General features: G+C 37.7%; 1 protein-coding gene across 2 annotated transcripts in view; it reads left to right on the plus strand.

The window, feature by feature from the left end:
• The window catches only part of LOC106067806 (cationic amino acid transporter 3-like), a 112,846-nt gene that overhangs the window by 31,679 nt on the left and 57,950 nt on the right, over positions 1-23,217 (plus strand). The window contains exon 2 of one of the 2 annotated variants that reach the window (XM_056008982.1): positions 4,128-4,254. The exons of the other annotated variant lie outside the window; for it this stretch is intronic. The gene's annotated coding sequence lies outside the window, so the exon portion shown is untranslated. The remainder of the gene's footprint in view (positions 1-4,127; positions 4,255-23,217) is intronic. 2 annotated transcript variants of the gene reach the window in all.

The raw sequence follows: 23,217 nt of genomic DNA on the forward strand, positions 1-23,217 counted from the left end.
TCTAGCTAACAGGCTACACACAGTTCTAGCTAACAGGCTACACACAGCTCTAGCTAACAGGCTACACACAGTTCTAGCTAACAGGCTACACACAGTTCTAGCTAACAGGCTACACACAGCTCTAGCTAACAGGCTACACACAGTTCTAGCTAACAGGCTACACACAGTTCTAGCTAACAGTCTACACACAGTTCTAGCTAACAGTCTACACACAGTTCTAGCTAACAGGCTACACACAGTTCTAGCTAACAGGCTACACACAGTTCTAGCTAACAGGCTACACACAGCTCTAGCTAACAGGCTACACACAGTTCTAGCTAACAGGCTACACACAGTTCTAGCTAACAGGCTACACACGGTTCTAGCTAACAGGCTACACACAGTTCTAGCTAACAGGCTACACACGGTTCTAGCTAACAGGCTACACACAGTTCTAGCTAACAGGCTACACACAGCCCTAGCTAACAGGCTACACACAGTTCTAGCTAACAGGCTACACACAGTTCTAGCTAACAGGCTACACACAGTTCTAACTAAAAGTCAGGCTACACACAGTTCTAGCTAACAGTCAGGCTACACACAGCTCTATCTAACAGTCAGGCTACACACAGCTCTATCTAACAGTCAGGCTAAACACAGCTCTAGCTAACAGTCAGGCTACACACAGCTCTATCTAACAGTCAGGCTACACACAGCTCTATCTAACAGTCAGGCTACACACAGCTCTAGCTAAAAGTCAGGCTACACACAGTTCTAGCTAACAGTCAGTCTACACACAGCTCTATCTAACAGTCAGGCTACACACAGCTCTATCTAACAGTCAGGCTAAACACAGTTCTAGCTAACAGTCAGGCTAAACACAGTTCTAGCTACGTTAGGCTACACACAGCTCTTGCTAACAGTCAGGCTACAAAGAGTTCTATCTGGAAAAAAAAAACACAAGCCTGGTAAAATATAATCCTAATTCTGCTATCGATAAAGTTTCTTAAGAATTCTTTCGAATGGTTCTAGACCTCCTTCTTTTTTTCTTGAGGTCGTGTGTTGCTTTAGATGTATGTGTCTGTGTATGTGTCTGTGTCTGTGTATGTGTCTGTGCTGTTAACTGAAATTCTGGTAAAAAAAATTAAAACGACAACTTCCTTTCAAATTGTTTCAATGTCACATTGACCTAGTGGGAAACATCATATAATATTTGTTAATGTTAGATAATAATGAGCATACATACCATCATATTAGACATTTCAAACCATCCTATTAGACATTTCAAACCATCCTATTAGACATTTCAAACCATCCTATTAGACATTTCACACCATCCTATTAGACATTTCACACCATCCTATTAGACATTTCAAACCATCCTATTAGACATTTCACACCATCCTATTAGACACTTCACACCATCCTATTAGACATTTCACACCATCCTATTAGACACTTCACACCATCCTATTAGACATTTCATATCACCCAATTTGACTTTTCACACCACCCTATTAGACATTTCAAACCATCCTATTAGACATTTCAAACCATCCTATTAGACATTTTAAACCATCCTATTAGACATTTCAAACCATCCTATTAGACACTTCACACCATCCTATTAGACATTTCACACCACCCAATTTGACTTTTCACACCACCCAATTAGACATTTCAAACCATCCTATTAGACATTTCACACCATCCTATTAGACATTTCAATCCATCCTATTAGACATTTCAAACCAACTTATTAGACATTTCAAACCAACCTATTAGATATTTCACACCATCCTATTAGACACTTCACACCATCCTATTAGACATGTCACACCACCATATAAGACTTTTCACACCACCCAATTAGACATTTCAAACCATCCTATTAGACATTTCACACCATCCTATTAGACATTTCACACCATCCTATTAGACACTTCACACCATCCTATTAAACATTTTAAACCATCCTATTAGACATTTCAAACCATCCTATTAGACATTTCAAACCATCCTATTAGACATTTCAAACCAACCTATTAGACATTTCAAACCATCCTATTAGACATTTCAAACCAACCTATTAGACATTTCACACCAACCTATTAGATATTTCACACCATCCTATTAGACACTTCACACCATCCTATTAGACATGTCACACCACCATATTAGACTTTTCACACCACCCTATTAGACATTTCACACCATCCTATTAGACTTTTCACACCACCCAATTAGACATTTCAAACCATCCTATTAGACATTTCACAGCATCCTATTAGACATGTCACACCATCCTATTAGACATTTCATACCATCCTATTAGACATTTCAAACCATCCTATTAGACATTTTACAAAACTATCGACAATAGGTTGTTCAGTGTTATAAAAGAAGAATGACATTCACTACAAACATCTGTTGACAATTAATTAATTGACATATATTGCAATAATTTAGATTGTAGATCTTGATTTTTTTATTTTTTTTTTGGTATTTTTTATAGATTATCTAGGCTTTATTGTTACGTAAATCTAATCTATAGTTAATCTAGATTATTCTAAATCTAGATTCTAGATTTATCAGTTATAAATCATCAGAGTGCTAAATCATAAGTTAATTTTTGATAGATCTACTTCTAGATTCTAGTTCCATGTCATGAAATCGCCAGTCGCTCTATTGATAACTGAGATAGAGGGCAGACGAAAAGTTCGATACCTGTTCATTTTCTTTCCGTTACCAAAAATAGCATAGGATTATCAAAAATCGCTCTTCTGACATATTATACAATTACGATAGTTGTCTAGCCAAATACGTTTAAATATCTCTTGATCAAAACAAGGTTATTAGTTTGGTTGTTAGTTTGTTAAAAGTTAAAAGTGACGTCAAATGAATATTTGAAATTTTAGTACTTTGGACAATCATAACATAATCATGTCTTGAATATTTCTTGCAAATAGGCCATAAGGGCAGCCTCTGAGTTAGTGTGATAACACAAACTCTCTTTGTGATCACGCTTTATGATGTGTTTGTAATGAGTGCATCAATCACCTTATGTGATGTGTTTCAATACTACTATTGGTGTGTGTGTGTGTATTGGTGTGTGTGTGTATTGGTGTGTATGTGTGTATTGGTGTGTATTGGTGTGTATGTGTGTATTGGTGTGAATGTGTGTTTGAGTTTCGATGAAGGAAAATATTTTAAAAGTAGAAAATATATTGGGAATAATGGATAGAAAGACGAATCATTTAAACCAATAAAGGTAGGATAGTAAAACATTGTCTCTGAGTTAGCATCCAGTACAACTTTTGCTATGTAAACTTATCAGAGTTATCATTCTTGTTATTTTTCCTTTACTCTAGCATAAGTTTTCTTCTTTTGTAAACACAAAATCTGAGCGTTTGTTCTTATATTTTCATCGGTTACACCAGTATAAGCAAACACATCATCTGATCTATAGTCTCTGTATGCAACATAAATTTTGTTACTTCTTGCAAAGACATCAGTAGAGTTATCGTTCTTATTCTGGTCTGGTAACTCCGGCATAAGTTTTGTTATTTTGTAAACGGATGTTTCAAGTGAAAAAAAAAATCCTTCTTCATTGTCAGACTGAACAATGGTGGTGATTGTTTGAACTTTGACACGCGGCTTGTGGAGACAAAGTGAATTACAGTGTCAACATACTTGACCTTGGGGATCAACTTGGTGGTGCTTCCAACAAGAGAGAGAACTCTTCCATTAACACTAGACCGCACTCACTTTCTCCCTTCAATACACATCTACAGAGAGATGAATAGACAATTTTCTGAAAGAAAACCCGAGACAGTCAACACGCAAACATGACATTAGTTTGAAAGTCAAGCACTAGTTTCAAGCACTAGTTTGAAAGTCCAGCACTAGTTGGAAAGAGTCACCCCATCAAAATGTAGACGGTGATAGAGCGTTCAAACGAGTCTCTCAGTGAAAACCCCAAAACAAAACCAAAAATCCAATCTCTTTACCTCCCACTAAGTAGTGGCTCTATGAGTGTCTTGATTTCTAGTAAGCAATAATCATTCTTGCCATGTAACTAATGAAGGCGAAATGTGTTCTACGTGGTTATGTGACATTGTCTCTTGTTTCTTTGTCTTCTATTCAAGTTTTGTTTTGGACAGTAAATGCTGTATTGGTGTCTGTATTGAAGAGACTATTTGGTGCATTCATTCATCAGAAGTGAAACAAAAAAAGCATTGGATGCTGTCCCTTTTTGTCTGCTGCATCTTAGAAGTAAGATTCTAAATATCATTCTACTTGTTGTTTTTACAATACCTCTATTCAAGTCAGAACTTCATGGAATCTTCAAGAGCCTGGAAAGCTTATCTCAAAAACGGCTGCTTAGACAGGGTTTCCGCGGCCTCCTGAAATTCCAGGATGTCCTGGAAAGCTCATGGAATTTCAAAAAAATCAAAAAGTCCTGGAAAGCTCATGGAATTTCAAAAAAATCAAAAAGTCCTGGAAATCTCCTGGAATTTGAAAATATCTCCTTGAATGTCCTGGAATTTCGCCGATCGAAAAAAAAACGGCATTAAAAAATATTATGGAAATAAATTAGAAATTAGCGTTTCCGAGTTAGCGGCGCGCAGAATGTGTTTACTGCTCCTGGACAAAAGGTAGATCTATCTAATTATAGATTACTACGTCAACAGATCGATTGTTCACTGAACACGTTTTGATTTCCAACCCAATTGGATCTATTAGATCTACGCATGGGCGTAGCCAGGATTTTTTTTCGGGGGGGGGGGGGGTTTGGGGGGGGGGATTTTTTTTCTCCCCCCCCCCCCCCCGCGAATTTTTTTTTATATGTATTTATGTGTGTGTGTGACATAATCTTTATTACATTTTGACCCTTCATTCTTTCGGAAGATGTTTATTGTGCCCTAGAATATGTTCTTTCATTAGTTAGTGGAAAAATTGTAGATTCCACGCCATTACTAGCAAGGAGGTCTGGGGGAACGCTATGAGCTCCCCCAGCGCGGGGCGAAGCCCCGCCGCCAAGCACTATTTCTGATATTGAAGGCCAACAAAATGCATATTCTGAGGTATCTACAGTGCATTTTCTTGCTATTAAAAAGTTCTATTGCAAAAACCTAATGTGCTATTCTTACTGACTTAGACCCTCTCGCACCGTTCGGCGCATTTGCCGTCAAGCTGTTTCCATAAAATTACTAGCAAGGGGGTCTGGGGGAGCGCTGGGAGCTCCCCCAGCGAGGGGTGAAGCCCCGCCGCCAAGCACTATTTCTGGTATTGAAAGCCAACAAAATGCATATTATGAGGTATCTACAGTGCAATTTCCTGCTATTAAAAAGTTTTATTTCAAAAACCTAATGTGCTATTCTTACTGACTAAGACTAAGACTGCTTTATTGATCCTTACGGAAATTTGTTGTGATTACAAGGACTCGTTTCTCATATAAGACAGCACAACAGAAACATACACATAAATACAACAGACAACATGAAGAGTTCATTCAGCGACTTAGACCCTCCCGCGCTGTTCGGAGCATTTGACGTCAAGCTGTTTCCATAAAAATCTGTCTTAGGTAATGTCTGAAGCCTCTTACCACCTGCCATGAGGACCTCCATGAATGAGTGGCGTCAAGTTGTACTAGGATATCATTGCAATTCTTCTTATGCGTAATTCATTTTGTCGGAGAACATGTCCCGCAAACCTCATGCGTCGCTCTCTCACAATCTTACTAAGGGGTCGACTCCCAGTTCGGCATAGGATTTCCTTGATTTAGACTCGATCTCTATAACTTACTCCTAAAATCTGTCTTAGCCATCTTTGTTGAGCCACATTCAGTGTTTTTCAATTTTGGCAGATGACTATTCACTGCACTTTATTAATGGAGCCCTGCCATTGGTAAAAATGTGTAACCTCTCTTGAATACGCTCTTGGAATTAAGTGACTGTAGTTTGCTTTAGATTTTATATCGAAAAGAGAAGTTTTATCGTCAAAATCATTTGTTGTGGGTTTTCCACCTCAAAATGCTCTGTAGGGGGATCTTAAACTCAAAACCATCTAGAGGGGTTTTAAACTTTAAAAAAAGCCATCTGTAGAAGAGGGGTTTAAACTCAAAACCCCCGATTGTATAATTTAAGTGTGTAATTTGCTTTTTTTTTAATCTATATTGAAGATGTATTTTTAGCATCAAACCCCTCTGAATGGGGGTTTAAACTCAAAACCCCTGTTGGCAACGCTCATAGCATTTTGAGTGCGTAATTTGCTTTTTTTCTTACACTGAAGATGTACTTTTTAGCCTCAATCCCCCCTGGCTGGGGGTTTAAACTCAAAACCCCTTTGGCTACGCTCATAGATTTTAGAGTGAGTAATTAGCTTTTATTTATATTGAAGAGGTACTTTTTAGCTTCAAACTCCACTGGAGGGGAGTTTAAACTCAAAACCCCTTTGACTACACTCATAACATTTTGAGTGTATAATTTGCTTTGTTTTTATTATTAAAGAGGTATTTTTTACCTTCAAACCCCACTGAAGTGGGGTTTAAACTCAAAACTGAGTCAAAACCCATTAAGCTACGCTCATAACATTTTGAGTGCGTCATTAGCTTTTTTTTATATTGAAGAGGGGGTTTATCGTAAATTTTAGAGGGGGTTTTAAAATTAAAATCTTCCTTAACTGTCCTCTTGAAATTAGGGGATTTTCGTTTGCAGTTTTTTTTTTTGTTTTCTTTTATAGAAGAGAGGAGTTAACTGCAAAAACCCCAGGTAGGGGGTTTAAAACTCAAAACCCCTATGGTTGTGCTGGGGCAAGTGATGGTTTAGTATTAAAATCTCACCTAAAATAAACAAAATCAAAGCAAAAAATCAGTCACTAAATTCCGATCCCCCCCCCCTTTCATTTCGGGGGGGGGGGGGTTTGAACCCCAAACCCCACACCCCCGGCTACGCCCATGGATCTACGTTATACATCTTTTAGACGGAAGTTTTCCTGTTTCATTGTGTGACTTCATATTTTCATCGGACTACATAATCAGATCATATTACTTCTGTGCACTGGGAATTTAATAGATAGATCTAGATCTAGTTTAGTGACCTAGATCTGTGTCCTGATTCTAGATCTATATAGAGAGTCCATATGTAATCTCTAGATCTAGTCTAGTGACCTAGATAAGTGTCCTAATTCTATATCTATATAGAGTCCATATGTAATCTCTAGATCTAGTCAAGATCTACTTTTGTTATTGTGTGTGGCACTGTTTTCAAAGCTAGATCTAGATCGGCACTAACGATTTTCCTAGAAATTTAACAGTTGATGTAGCCTATATGGCTGAGAAAAGAATTATTAGCTCGTTGGCCGCACGGGGTAAACTCCAGTTTAACCGGTATATTTTTTCAAAGTAAAAAATAAATAAATATAAATTTTGCTTGAGTGCTAGACTTAGACCCAGAGCCAACATCGGTTTTGAAAGGACTATCGCGTTTTTGAAAAGAATATCGCGTTCGGGAATTTCCTAATGTAAGGGCATTGTTGATTCAAGAAATTTTGCGCATTGTCTTCTAAGTCGAGATTTAAAGGCTTATCATTGAAATTATTTAATATTTTTTAAAAAATGGCGTAGTCAGCCGTAGTGTACCGATATAACTGAGTACATTTAAAGTTGCTTCAACTTTATTTAAAGGTTATCTAAGCTTTACTTTTATTTTTCACGTAAATCGAATCTAAATTACATCCCAGATACTATATCTACAAGTAGATCTAGTTTATATTGTAAGAATTCTAAATCAGAAGCAGTGTTAGATCTAAATGTCTATGTAATCAAAATACCAATAAATAATCACAAAAGTGCATTGTCAGCTGACCGAAGTGGTAACGTCTTACAATCACGCAGCTCACGGGGTCAGAATCAAGGGGTTCATACTCGGTTTGAACTCAATTAATTTTGTAATATTTGTTTTATTTTAAGTTGTATAATGAAGGTATTATATTTTGAAAAAAAATAATTTGTAAGTTGTTTTTTTTTATTTCACATCCACTGATGAGTGAGTTATTAGAATAAAGTATAAACTAGTTGAAATATTGGAATGCTATTGAGGTCGTGGGAAATAGAAACTTCTTTCGTTTAAAACATTTGAAAGCTTTTTGATACTATGTTTTTAGTTGCTAAATAAGATATTCTACAACATGAATGATGTGATTAGCCAAATAGACTTGATTTTGACATGAATCTCAATCAAATCAGAGGAATATTCTCTAGTGTAATCTGATCATCAAGGATCTGAACAATGAGCTGTACCATCCAGAAACTTCAGCAACTTTATACTATCTGTTTGTATACATTTCTTAGTACAATCTATACTAAATGGTCCTTCGATTGTAAAGGTCATTAGTGTCCAGACATACACATCGCTGATCATTATAATTGCTGTACTGACTATAGAAAAAAGAAGAAAAAAATACAATGCACCAAAAACATTCATGCATGAATTTCTATCCAACATTTCTGCCAAGTTTACTTTCAAGTTTCTTTTCCTATCATTTTGGTTCAATGACAATGGTCGTAGATACACACACACACACACAATCACACACACAAACAGTCACATACACACACACTAACATATGAGAGAGCGAAACTAGCGGTTCCAGAGCCTTTGATAGGAGGGGGGGGGGTCCAAACCCAAGCACTTACACCCAGTGATTCTCAAATTTGGACTCGTTGGTGTCCCTTCTTTTGACAGCTAGGGGGACTGGGGAAGTGCTGCAAGCATCCCCTGCAGAACCCCGACTCCAAGCGTTTTCTTGCATTTTTCACTGCAGAAACGCATTCTCCTGACATCTACAGCTCATTATTCATCCTCCTAAAAAGGTGAAATTACGTAAACTAAAGTAACGTGCACTCCAATGGATCGGGGGCGGTATTGATGTGATTTCTCTACTAATATTCGCCACCCCTTCATTTGGGTGTGAGGTGATAGAGTGAGGGGCGGTCGCCTTCCCTTGGATCCGCTAGTGAAGAGAGAGGGGGTGGGGAAAGAGAAAGGGAATTAAACACTAATAATAATGCAACTACACATACAATTCAGAAGATTTCTGAAGTACGATATTCTTCTCTCCGTTATGAAATCTCTGCTCTGAAACCTCTACTCTGAAATCTCTGCTCTAAAATCTCCGATCTGAAATCTCCGCTCTGAAATCTCCGCTCTGAAATCACTGCTCTGTTTCAAGGCCCAACCTGCTGATCACTAAATGGCTTAAAGGAAAAAAACAACATTCTTCCGAGTTTAAAAGCTTTATCTACTCCTTAAATTGACTTGATGGGCTTTAGTCCAGACTTTGTCCCAACCTTTCCTCTTTCACGTTCTGTTGAACTTAATGATTTGGGGGAAATTTAGCAGAGGTACTGGAGAGTAAATTCCCCTTAGTACTCCAGTCAATAGTGAACAACAGATGGACGATATTCTAACGCTATATTTACTTACCTAGTGGGCGATTCTGACGATGACATGAGATCGATACTTATGGATTGAGTTTTGTGTAATTTTGAGATACTCGTAAATCAGAATCGATACTGACAGCAAGGGGAAATTATCGAGCGTGAAATAGCGTCAAATATTGAATCAGGTTAGTTATTGTTATCTTCAGAACTGAAAGTACGATAACTCTAGTAGGACTGAGTCATGGCGCCAAATTTAGCACATTCTGGAAGACATGACTTTTACAGTGTAGTAGTCAGAACTAGCTCCTTGATATAATCTCTTCAACTTAACTAGTGACCAGCTCTGTGTGGCTTACTTGTTTGTAAGCACAAGATCAATAGCCTCGCAAGAAGGCAGCGGGCTGTCACAGGGTAACACAAACATGACTTGTCCACAAAACTTTGGCTAAGAAAGACCAAAACTTTTCTAGCTTCACTCATCCATTGTTCTCAGTTTAGTCTTGACAAATAAATTACAGTTATTACAAGGGAGAACAAGAGAGCTCAGAAATTGATGACGTCAAAACAGAAGTAATCTTGTGACCGGGTCTGATAACTGATTTTAATTTTGCTGTACAAACTACCAGATCACAAGTTTAATTTACTAACAGAGTTTTCTACAAAGTGGCCGGAAAAAAAAGCTTATTGTTACAGATACTAGCTCGTAATAATAAATTAATATCATAAGTTAAATAGCAATTTAATGTTATGACATTCAATTAAAAATATTAAAATCTAGAAATGTGACAGTCAGTGATATCAAATTACAAGGTCTATCATTGGATGATATCGACATTTAGTAATTTGGCTTGAAGTGATATACGAGAACCATTGTATCAAAAGACGCGTCTCTAGTACGTGTGAACTTTAGATGAAAGACCCCCTACAAAGTTTTTGTGACCCTAGGCAGGCTTCCGTCGATAAAAATCTTTTCAAACAAGACTCTAAATAGTTCCATAGTTCCCTCAAACTGGTGCTCACAAGAGCAGATCAAAATTATTTGAGTCTTTCGTCAATGTTTGCTAAACTGTAAAATAGAGGCTCTGCTTTACTTTATCTATCATGCTGCTATCTCCGTAAAGGCAATAGTGCTGCTGCTGTTGTTGTTGTTGTTGCTGTTGTTGTTGCTGCTGCTGCTGTTGCTGTTGTTGCTGTTGTTGTATCTAGTCCCGAGTCTCTAGATTGTAACTGCTGATGAAATCACTTTGAAACATTGGCTGCTCTATTAGCTCACATTTTCTTCCTGGTGAAAATGTAAAAGTTGGAAGAAAGACACAAAATAAATTCTCGTGAAAAATGAAATCATTTATTTTAAGCTAAAATTGTGCATAATTTCACACAAATGGGTTCGACCCGCATACATGACAATTTGTACAACCTCTATTTTTTAATGTGAAATGAACTGTGAATGTTAGTCGACTCTGTGATTGAAACATCAAGTAGCGACTTCAATATATTTATTACTTGTTTTCTTCTAAGTCTCTTACTGCACAGAATTTAGCCCACCGGTCACGACGGGGGATAAAAGTAAGACCAACGTTTTTGTGTGATGTAAATAATTTATCTGGAGATTTGAGAAGGTCTCTCTCATTTCCAAGACATCTGTGTGTGTGCCCTTTCAATTGCAGCCGATCTGACACTGTTCAAACCTCATCTTATCTTGACCCCAATGATTTATTTCAGGGGCGTATCAGTGGCGGTTCTTCGTAACATTAACAATTTAATGCTCTCACGACGTATTCTTGTACTCCCATTCACAACGGATGTCAGCTAGCTTGTTGATTGAACTAAGGCCATTAAATCCCCGCGATATTTATGTAGTTTAGTCTCGGTTGTTAACCCTGATTTAGGCGAGTCATTCTAATTTTGATGTTACAATAAAATCATGAGTTATCGGCCTTACAATTCTAACGATGTTAGCCTCATTTTGTTTGTTTGTATTTCTCTCCAAGAAAAGAAGGAAGAAATATGTTGCCTGAATCTTTTGCTGAACTGAACTTCGTCAGAATGTCTAGTTGAACAATTGCGAATTAATCTGGATGTCTATTAAGTGAACAACAATTTCTATTTCGTTATAGCATATGAGCATAGAATTCATGGGATTTAGTAGAAATTCTAAACACAACTGACAATTTCAATATGAGCTAGCCAGGAAAACCAGTGACTTGGCGGAGTTCAGGTCATTGGTTAATAGGCATGACTAAATGCATGACGCTTAGGACGTAATCATCTTCTTTTTTGAAGTAACGTCCATATCATATAAGATAAGAAGAGAACCCGTGTCTATAAGTCTAAACAGTTCTCCTTATATACATCCCATTAGAACCGAGTGATTCTTGGTCACTCAGACAGACAGACAGACTGTATTACCAATATGTATGTATGAATAGAGAGGAAACGGGAAAAAAAATTCATTCAAAAACTAAAGAAAAAAATGTCTTGAAAGAGAGACACGTAATGATGAGACAGGGAAAAAAAACTGAAATTCAATTAAGATTTGATATGAAAGGCTTGTCTCTGAAACTAAGATACACAAATATTAGTGGAACAACAACTGGCTACTCTAACTCTGACTTATACTTTCTGTTCTCCTTACTTTTTCATTTCTCTCTCCCTCTCTCTATTTCTCTCACACTCTCTCTCTCTCTCTCTGCCTCTTTCTTTCTCATTTCCCATTAGTCACTTTCTTTTTGTTCGGACTTTTCTTCTGTCTGCGTCTGTCTCATTGCCACCATTACATTACTAACTTGACATCTCCACTGACTCGTTGCCACCACTACATTACTAACTTGACATCTCCACTGACTCGTTGTACCACTACATTACTAACTTGACATCTCCACTGACTCGTTGCCACCACTACATTACTAACTTGACATCTCCACCGTCATATTGCCACCACTACATTACTAACTTGACATCTCCACTGGCTCGTTGCCACCACTACATTACTAACTTGACATCTCCACTGACTCGTTGCCACCACTACATTACTAACTTGACATCTCCACTGACTCGTTGTACCACTACATTACTAAATTGACATCTCCACTGACTCGTTGTACCATTACATTACTAACTTGACATCTCCACTGGCTCGTTGCCACCACTACATTACTAACTTGACATCTCCACTGACTCGTTGTACCACTACATTACTAACTTGACATCTCCACTGACTCGTTGCCACCACTACATTACTAACTTGACATCTCCACTGACTCGTTGTACCACTACATTACTAACTTGACATCTCCACTGACTCGTTGCCACCACTACATTACTAACTTGACATCTCCACTGACTCGTTGTACCACTACATTACTAACTTGACATCTCCACTGACTCGTTGTACCACTACATTACTAACTTGACATCTCCACTGACTCGTTGTACCACTACATTACTAACTTGACATCTCCACTGTCTCATTGCCACCACTACATTACTAACTTGACATCTCCACTGACTCGTTGCCACCATTACATTACTAACTTGACATCTCCACTGACTCGTTGTACCACTACATTACTAACTTGACATCTCCACTGACTCGTTGCCACCACTACATTACTAACTTGACATCTCCACTGACTCGTTGTACCACTACATTACTAACTTGACATCTCCACTGACTCGTTGCCACCACTACATTACTAACTTGACATCTCCACTGACTCGTTGCCACCATTACATTACTAACTTGACATCTCCACTGACTCGTTGTACCACTACATTACTAACTTGACATCTCCACTGACTCGTTGCCACCACTACATTATTAACTTGACATCTCCACTGACTCGTTGCCACCATTACATTACTAACTTGACATCTCCACTGACTCGTTGCCACCACTACATTACTAACTTGACATCTCCACTGACTCGTTGTACCACTACATTACTAACTTGACATCTCCACTGTCTCATTGCCACCACTACATTACTAACTTGACATCTCCACTGTCTCATTGCCACCACTACATTACTAACTTGACATCTCCACTGACTCGTTGCCACCATTACATTACTAACTTGACATCTCCACTGACTCGTTGTACCACTACATTACTAACTTGACATCTCCACTGACTCGTTGCCACCACTACATTACTAGTTTGAGATGAATGTTTGAAGCTCTTGAACACATGACACTTGTATAATCACATTTCAAACACATGACACTTGTATAGTCGCCCTTCAAACACATTACACATGTATAGTCGCCCTTCAAACACATGACACTTGTATAGTCGCCCTTCAAACACATGACACTTGTGTAGTCGCCCTTTAAACACATGACACGTGTAGTCGCCCTTCAAACACATGACACTTGTATAGTCGCCCTTTAAACACATGACACGTGTAGTCGCCCTTCAAACACATGACACTTGTATAGTCGCCCTTTAAAAATATGACATTTGTGTAGTCGCTAGGGGTGCACCGGATAGTAGCTCCAACTCCGTAACATTTCCACTATCCGCCCCAGTTCGGCACTGCAGGATAGTTGGCCGGATAGTAAAAAGTGCACCTTGTACCTATATTTCTATGAATATGTATAAATTGGACATCGTTCCAATAATGTCTCTTATGGCATTTATTAATGTTTATATTGTTGTAACCCTGCCTTGCACCAGTGCTTGAAATGCGCACTAGCGCACTGTTGAACGTAAACAAGGACTGTTGTGAGCCGGCTAAAAGTCATGGGAGTCTGAGCAGTCTGGTGCTGAGTGCTGTCCTGTGTGATACTAGGAAACTGTGTGGGAGACCTGGAGCGACACTGGGAAGTGTGTCGGTGGTCTGTTCTGTGTTCTGGTAAGAAGTAGGACTCTTAGAACTTAAGACATATTACTCCCTGTGACTTTATAGCAGACGTCCAAGTCTAACTAGTAACTATTACTATTTGTTGATGCTTATACTAAATAAATAAATCGTTTACTGTTGCCGACCTGCCTTTTCGTTGAGTGCCTACCCTAGAGTTGCAACAATATTTAAAACATAATGATGTGCTTAAAAATATGTCAATATTTACCAAACATATTTCAATGCAAAGACAATCTAATTAGAAATGAAACTTTACAGTATAAATACGCTTAACAAACAATTAATAATTAAATATTGACTAACAGCACTTCAGGTTCTAACTGTAAACTAACAGCCACTAACAAGCCATAGACGCCGGGACCAGAGACGGTCAGAGATGGCATTTAAAAACAAGCTTGATGACTTGTTTGTGTTAGACCTATCTGTTAAAAAATGCTGTTAAACATTTATTTTATTTTTTATCATACAGTAATGGAGATTAAAACAATAAGGTAAATAAAAGTAATAAGAATAAATTAATATGAATATAGGTATGTCATTTGAAGATTTGCAAAATGTTCAGTTACATGAGCTACTTACAAGCCTAGCTATATGCTCACACTGCTACAAGCCTAGCTATATGCTCACACTGCTACAAGCCTAGCTATATGATCACACTGCTACAAGCCTAGCTATATGCTCACACTGCTACAAGCCTAGCTATATGCTCACACTGCTACAAGCCTAGCTATATGCTCACACTGCTACAAGCCTAGCTATATGCTCACACTGCTACAAGCCTAGCTATATGATCACACTGCTACAAGCCTAGCTATATGATCACACTGCTACAAGCCTAGCTATATGCTCACACTGCTACAAGCCTAGCTATATGCTCACACCCACTAGGACTGGATAGGACTAGATCTAGTTGTTGTCTTATGTTAACGCTATTTCAAGTGAACACCTTTGTTTCATTTAGAATGTGTTCATCTGAAGTAGTGTGACACTTATTAGCCAGTAGAAACCAGAGGAAGACATGTTGTTCCCACTTGAAAGGACATAACTTTGTTTCCTCCATCAGTTGGGTGTACTGATGGATGAGCGCTAGTGTTCACAGACATCGGGAAATCAACTTATTACAAATTACGTTGACTCGATCTTAATGTGAAGACTCGACAAAATCAAATCATCAAGAAATTTATTGTATTTCTAGATAAAGAATTTACCTATCAGACGGATTCCCTTTGGTCAACTTTTCAGTGGAATGAACAGATTTACCGCTACTCTCTGGGGAGAGATAACAGTTTCAACTACAAAGGTAGTCTCTCTTTGCAAGTGATTTCCCCTGAACATTTTGTGAAAGTTGATTCTCCAAGTGATTGGGAATGTCTGTGGTCGCTGTTAGTTACACATTTAGCCTGTCAAAGGAACAGTTGGAAAGCAGGGGACGCAACCCATACATTCATTGATAATCCCTTAATGTAATTGATTTAAATGTTGGTTGAACCAGTTGTTTTTATTATCAATTTTACCCTGAGAGTAATTTATAAATCAGGAGCGTGGACTAGAAGAATAGAAGAGAATGTAGAACATGTGTATATATATATATGAAGAGAAGGTAGAACATATGTATGTATATATATATATATATATATGAAGAGAATGTAGAACATATGTATATATATATATATATATGAAGAGGAGGTAGAACGTATGTATATATATATATGTATGAAGAGGAGGTAGAACATATGTATATATATGTATGAAGAGGAGGTAGAACATATGTATATATATATATGAAGAGAAGGTAGAACATATGTATATATATATATGAAGAGAAGGTAGAACATATGTATATATATACATGATGAGAAGGTAGAACATATGTATATATATATATGAAGATAAGGTAGAACGTATGTATATATATGTATTAAGAGGAGGTAGAACATATGTATATATATGTATGAAGAGGAGGTAGAACATATGTATATATATATGTATGAAGAGGAGGTAGAACATATGTATATATATATGAAGAGAAGGTAGAACGTATGTATATTTATGTATGAAGAGGAGGTAGAACATATGTATATATATATATATATGAAGAGGAGGTAGAACATATGTATATATATGAAGAGGAGGTAGAACATATGTATATATATGAAGAGGAGGTAGAACATATGTATATATATGTATGAAGAGAAGGTAGAACATATGTATATATATATATGTCTAGTGAAGAAAGCCCAGACTTCCCGACAAGTTTTGTGTGTAGACGTTCTGGCTGATAGTGTTTACAGTTGAGGCCTACGGATGAATGTTACTGCTCAGATTCACTATGCGGATGAATGTTACTGCTCAGATTCACTATGCGGATGAATGTTACTGCTCAGATTCACTATACGATGAATGTTACTGCTCAGATTCACTATGCGGATGAATGTTACTGCTCAGATTCACTATGCGGATGAATGTTACTGCTCAGATTCACTATGCGTAGCGTAAAACTGAAAGATTAGATTTGAACATTCTAAGAGAAAGACGAGATAACTGCCACTACTCTCTACCGCACTCTCTGTTGGCTTCCTGTGAACGTGAGAATCGACTACAAGGTGGCCACACTTTGTCCTCAGTGTATCTACAAGGTGGCCACACTTTGTCGTCAGTGTATCTACAAGGTGGCCACACTTTGTCCTCAGTGTATCTACAAGGTGGCCACACTTTGTCGTCAGTGTATCTACAAGGTGGCCACACTTTGTCGTCAGTGTATCTACAAGGTGGCCACACTTTGTCGTCAGTGTATCTACAAGGTGGCCACACTTTGTCGTCAGTGTATCTGTAATAAAGAAATGCCCTTGTACCTTAGCGAACTGATCACTGCATATGTCCCTCAGAGAGCCCTGCGCTCAATGGGCTCAACGCTTCTAGTGATGCCAAAAGCTACGATCTTCGAGCTTTTTCAGTGCACTGACAAAAGGTTTGGAACTCACTCCTTATTGATCTCAGACAGACAACATGCTACACTACATTCAAGAAGAACATTAAGACCTATTTGTTTAAATTTTTTAAAGATTAGTTTGTCATTTTAGCTCTCGTGTTTATGTGTGTAATGTTATCACAGCGCCTTAAGCCTACATTTTGTTTGTTAACCGCTTTCTATGCTCTGTAAATTAAATTATTATTAAAGTGAAATTGTAATTTTGCGATATTTTTTACAACACCTTTATTCAAGTCACAACTTCATGAAGGAAGCTAGAGGCTGATCTCAAAAATGGCTTGAACGACTTTCCTAGAAATTTAACAGTTTATGTATATCGCCGAGAAAAGAATAACTAGCTCGTTAGTCACATGGGGAAAACTCTAGCTTGACCATTTTAATTTTTCAAAGTAAAAAAATAAATGCTAATTTGGCTAGAGAAATAAACCTAGACCTAGATCCAACATCAGTTTTGAAAGGCTCTTGAAAGGACTGTTGATTTTTCGTGAATTTTCGTGAAATTTCCATTTCATGTTTAGAACATGTTGAGCATCGTCTTGTAAGTCTATATTGAAAGACCTATCATTGGACTAGTATCAAGTGTAGTAGGCCTATCATTGGACTAGTATCAAGTGTAGTAGGCCTATCGTGGACTAGTATCAAGTGAAGTAGGCCTATCGTTGGACTAGTATCAAGTGTAGTAGGCCTATCATTGGAATAGTATCAAGTGAAGTAGGCCTATCATTGGAATAGTATCAAGTGAAGTAGGCCTATCATTGGACTAGTATCAAGTGTAGTAGGCCTATCATTGGACTAGTATCAAGTGTAGTAGGCCTATCATTGGACTAATATCAAGTGTAGTAGGCCTATCATTGGACTAGTATCAAGTGTAGTAGACCTATCATTGGACTAGTATCAAGTGTAGTAGAACTATCATTGGACTAGTATCAAGTGTAGTAGACCTATCATTGGACTAGTATCAAGTGTAGTAGGTCTATCATTGGACTAGTATCAAGTGTAGTAGGCCTATCATTGGACTAGTATCAAGTGTAGTAGACCTATCATTGGACTAGTATCAAGTGTAGTAGGCCTATCATTGGACTAGTATCAAGTGTAGTAGGTCTATCATTGGAATAGTATCAAGTGTAGTAGACCTATACATTCACTTAACCAGGAGTCTTTCTTGGTGGAGGAAACGTTATGTCTTGGTTTTTTAAATCTAACATTTATTATGGCGTAGTCAGCCGTAGTGTACTAATAACTTATCTTATATAATACAGACGTTACTTCAAAAAAGAAGATGATTACGTCCTACAACTGTGTTGTTTATTTAATTTAAATTTGTTTGAAGTTTATTTATAGATTATCTAAGTGTTAGCAGGTCCGAGATGGCGCTGGGCTTGTCTGCTAAACAGAATTTTACACAGACAGTAGGCAGATGGTAGCGCTACTGAGTGGGTTTGATTTGTGCACCTCGGTCTGAGACTAACTAATTTAGCTAATTAAAGAAAACAACCCACTAAATTTATTCAACAAACTTATATACACTTTATTTATTGGAGGAAAAATGAACCAAAGGGGCTCAACGTAGTTACTGACCCAGCTATAACTGGTCAGCGCGAAGGTATCGGAAAGTATGATGACACGCTAAATCCTCACACTAATCTGAGCAATCTATTTCCCTAATCTGTACCTAGCCGTTATTATATATTAAACTAAACTGCAAGAAACGGTGAATCCTACATACTAAATTTTACAAAAATACAAAAAGGACTATAAAAGTTATTTATATTCTAAACTCATATATGGGCTCTATACCGTTTATAGACCTACACTTAAACTGAAATTAACAAATAACTACTAATCAAACATTGGCGCTAAAACATAACAGTTTTAAAAACTACTTTTCATTTACCATTAAAACACAAATAACGGGGAAAAAATGAAAGTAGCAGAAAGTAACAAAACAAAGGAAATTACTTTGTACTCTGCACTGGCCTATACAGGATGAGAGGACACTAACTCACATATATCCTAGCATTAGCGTATCTAAATTACACAAATTAAAAATAAATAAAAAAAATTAAAAGAGATCTAATACAGATTATATTTAGCTCAAAGTCAGCACTTTTGATGATTGTAGATCTACTTCTAGAGGTTTTTATAATGAGAGTGCCAATAAATACTAAAACAATGTCACTTATACACGTAGTTGCCTCGAGCTAACCGCTCCATACCCGAGGTAACCAAAGTTTTATAATAATTTCGTTTTTCATATTTAATTGTATTTTTAGTTGTATAATGGAGGTATTGCCTTTTTAAAAATGTTTTTTTTTTCTTGTTTTTTCTTATATTCAGTGTAATGTTATCAATTAGTTTGGATCAGTCATGTAACTAAATTTGTAATAGATCTAACTAACAATAAAAAATATGTGTGATAATAAATATTTTACCAATTGTTTTTTTTTTACTGCAATTTCATACTTTTAGCTTTCTCAGCTTTCTCACTACGTAATGATCCACGATTCTATCATTTGTCTGGACCAGTTGGGAAAGAACGGAGAAGGGAGTATCTATGTGAATGTTACCGTGATAGCTTTTTAAATGCATAAAGAAAAATAAGGAATCAAGCCTTCTTAAAGGGACAAATTCAAGTTATACTACCACATCTGTCGAGTATGATTACTTTCCCTTGTTCGATACTCAAAAAAAAAATACCTATAGTTAATTAGCTTATTGATTAAATTATGGTAATTTATTCTATTTTTGTCGGGTAAAAGAAATAATTGTGCAAAATTTCAACTTGATCCAAAATTGGGTGCAGGAGAAATAACATGTACAAACGTTTGACAAGACAGACAGAGTGAACTGATATAAGCTTGGTAATAAACACTTACCTATATAGAAATAAACTTTTAAGATAGAAATAATTATTGTACTCATTGTATTTAATACAGTCTACCGACTAGTGCTCTATAGAACGTCGAGTGAGGTGCCTAGTCATAAAGATGTTCTATTCAACTCAACTATTAGCATTGCATAATAGCAAAGTGTCGTGTGACTGAGCAGTAGCAACGTTAAACTAGCATTGTAAACATTTTGATCAGAGTATGACTCTAGAAATTATAGACATTTCAACAATATATAATTCTAAATCTGGATATTACAGACACATTGAACATTACGATTACAGACACATTGAGCTTGATATCTCTTTAGGAACGAGTCAATACCCCCCCCCCACCACTTTTATTTTCCATAACGTTGTCACTGTCTGATGTGTTCCACTCAATATTTGCTTCAGAAACTTTTGTCGGCATATTTGCATGTTTGTTCCTTTATAAAATTGTATTATTGAAATGTATTTTTTACAAACTCCTAGTTTTGTGTTTCCTTGCAAGGGAAGCAGCAGCCTTGGTAACACAAGAACTACCACCTGCATAATTTACCATATTTTATGTTTCATTTCCTTTGGTTTGTTTGTTATATTGAAAATCAATTCAACACTACAACCTTGGTCTGGAATGTCTGCGACTCAACTAGGGATTCGTTCTTCTGTCTTAGCTTGAGAAAACAGTTAGTAACAAAAATAAGTATTGTTTAGGGTTTTTAAAACATAAATATTTACTACAAATAATGCATGGCTGGATACAGTTTGGTGCTAGATTTGGAGCAGTTTAATGCTAGGCTAGGTGAATCTCTGTGCTAGACCTAGGGTAGTTTAATGCTAGGCTAGGTGAATCTCTGTGCTAGACCTAGGGTAGTTTAATGCTAGGCTAGGTGAATCTCTGTGCTAGACCTAGGGTAGTTTAATGCTAGGCTAGGTACATCTTGGTGCTAGACCTGGGGCAGTTTAATGCTAGGCTAGGTGAATCTCTGTGCTAGACCTGGGGCAGTTTAATGCTAGGCTAGGTGAATCTCTGTGCTAGACCTGGGGCAGTTTAATGCTAGGCTAGGTGAATCTCTGTGCTAGACAGGGGCAGTTTAATGCTAGGCTAGGTGAATCTCGGTGCTAGACCTAGGGCAGTTTAATGCTAGGCTAGGTGAATCTCTGTGCTAGACCTGGGGCAGTTTAATGCTAGGCTAGGTGAATCTCGGTGCTAGACCTGGGGCAGTTTAATGCTAAGCTAGGTGAATCTCTGTGCTAGACCTGGGGCAGTTTAATGTTAAGCTAGGTGAATCTCTGTGCTAGACCTGGGGCAGTTTAATGTTAAGCTAGGTAAATCTCTGTGCTAGACCTAGGGCAGTTTAATGTTAAGCTAGGTGAATCTCTGTGCTAGACCTAGGGCAGTTTAATGCTAGGCTAGGTGAATCTCTGTGCTAGACCTGGGGCAGTTTAATGTTAAGCTAGGTGAATCTCTGTGCTAGACCTAGGGCAGTTTAATGTTAAGCTAGGTGAATCTCTGTGCTAGACCTGGGGCAGTTTAATGCTAGGCTAGGTGAATCTCTGTGCTAGACCTGGGGCAGTTTAATGTTAAGCTAGGTGAATCTCTGTGCTAGACCTGGGGCAGTTTAATGCTAGGCTAGGTGAATCTCTGAGCTAGACCTAGGGCAGTTTAATGTAAAGCTAGGTGAATCTCTGTGCTAGACCTAGGGCAGTTTAATGCTAGGCTAGGTGAATCTCTGTGCTAGACCTGGGGCAGTTTAATGTTAAGCTAGGTGAATCTCTGTGCTAGACCTAGGGCAGTTTAATGTTAAGCTAGGTGAATCTCTGTGCTAGACCTGGGGCAGTTTAATGCTAGGCTAGGTGAATCTCTGTGCTAGACCTGGGGCAGTTTAATGTTAAGCTAGGTGAATCTCTGTGCTAGACCTAGGGCAGTTTAATGTTAAGCTAGGTGAATCTCTGTGCTAGACCTGGGGCAGTTTAATGCTAGGCTAGGTGAATCTCTGTGCTAGACCTGGGGCAGTTTAATGTTAAGCTAGGTGAATCTCTGTGCTAGACCTAGGGCAGTTTAATGTTAAGCTAGGTGAATCTCTGTGATAGGTTAGGTACAGCGTGGTGCTAGGCTAGAGAAAGCATTGTGCTAGACTAGGTGCAGTTTGGTGTTTGCTACATAGCAGCTTGGTGCTAGCTGGCTAGGTACAGAATGATGCTAGGCTAGAAAAAGCATTGTGCTAGGTCAGATACAATATACTAGGCTAGGTGCTGCTTGGTGCTTGGCTAGGTACCTATAATACTAGGATAGAGAAAGCATTGTGCTAGGCTGGTTACAATTTTATCTTTTGTCTTTATGTAATGGTAGAAGCTTGGTGCTAAGCTAGGTGGAGTATAATGCTAGGCTAAGTACAGTATGATGCTTGGCTAGGTCTAGTATTATGCTAAGCTAGGTACAGCCTGCTTCTATACTAGCTACAGTATAAAGATAGACTTAGGCAGCATTGTGCTTGACTCGATGCAGCTAGGTGCTAGACTCGGTGAAGTGTTCCATTTACACCAATGGTAATGTTGTGTAGAACAATGAATCAAAGTGTTTTATCAATAAATTGATTGCAATGAGTTCTGGACGTTTTGGAAACAAATCATCAAAAAATCATGAATCATTTTGTTTGGTAATTGCAGCAAACGGACCGGACTCGAGTGTGACCTCATGCATTTTAATCACTCGCTGGTTTTCAGGATAATGAATAAAATGACCGTGTACACACTAGTCTCGCATTCAGTAGCAGAGAAAAACAGAATACTTTTAGATTCATTGAGTTTGATCTATAGCAGATGAGTTCTTCTTGTTTAGCTGGTGGTTATTGAGTAGATATAAGCGGGCCGTTGTAATTCAACGTAACAATATAACACATATTATACAGGAGAGTTAAAATTTGGGGGGGGGGGGGGTGTTCGGCCAAACTTGGATGCTCATGTCGAAAACATTTTGGGAGGTTTTGAACTATTTTAATTTAAAACTGAAAAGTTGATAATATATGTTTATAAAATACTTTATGAAATTTAATTACTGGATGTTTTT

The sequence above is a fragment of the Biomphalaria glabrata genome, chromosome 13 (assembly GCF_947242115.1).
Source record: "Biomphalaria glabrata chromosome 13, xgBioGlab47.1, whole genome shotgun sequence".
In the NCBI taxonomy this organism is placed as follows: Eukaryota; Metazoa; Mollusca; class Gastropoda; family Planorbidae; genus Biomphalaria; species Biomphalaria glabrata.